The 655-nt window shown below is 48.4% G+C and overlaps 1 protein-coding gene across 1 annotated transcript in view; it reads left to right on the top strand.

Moving 5' to 3' along the window:
• Nucleotides 1-655, top strand: part of FRG1 (FSHD region gene 1) — a 7,809-nt gene that overhangs the window by 1,408 nt on the left and 5,746 nt on the right. The window lies entirely within an intron of this gene.

Here is a 655-nt window from a genome sequence, read left to right as displayed (position 1 = left end):
TAGGAAGAACACTTTTGAAGACTAAACACAAATTACTACTGTAACTGGGATTCTAATCACACATGTGCTGTTCTCCAAGGAAAAATCTTGGTACCTATCTAGAAGGTTCTAGGTTAATACGAGAAAAAGGCTGTTATGCGCCAAGGGGGAAGTCTGATGTATATTTTATTCCATGGAATACTGAGCGGCTAATAGGATGGGAAAAAATTGTCATACCTCATTTCACCCCTAGCATGGTACACCTGGCTGACTTGTGAGCTGCATTTCCCCAGCTGGTTTTCATAGGCGTCCCTGGAAGCTTTTACTCCTTCACCAGCACGTCCAGGTGTCCAGCTCCCGTGTAACCCTGCCAGAGGCAAGACCTGCTGCCCTTGGCCTTGCTGCTCTCATGTCCGAGGGCTCTGCTGATGTCCATGATGCGTGTTTTACAATAGACACACACACACACACACACACGGGCTGTCGAAGCTGTGGGTTCATCACTCCTTAGCGCTCTTTGCCTGCAGCCCGGCAAAGCACAGGCACTGCACCTATGGAGCCAAGTCAGACTTAGACGGGAAAGGTGCCCAGGGATAGACTGCTTAAATGTAATTTTAAACTCTTCTTGTTTTATTTTCCAGCTCAAACTCCGCGTCCAGCACCCTCCACGTGCGCT

This window comes from Geospiza fortis, unplaced genomic scaffold, assembly GCF_000277835.1.
Source record: "Geospiza fortis unplaced genomic scaffold, GeoFor_1.0 scaffold40, whole genome shotgun sequence".
Classification (NCBI taxonomy): Eukaryota; Metazoa; Chordata; class Aves; order Passeriformes; family Thraupidae; genus Geospiza; species Geospiza fortis.
The sequence above is the reverse complement of the archived record's forward strand: the minus strand, read 5'-3'. Positions and strand labels throughout refer to the sequence as shown.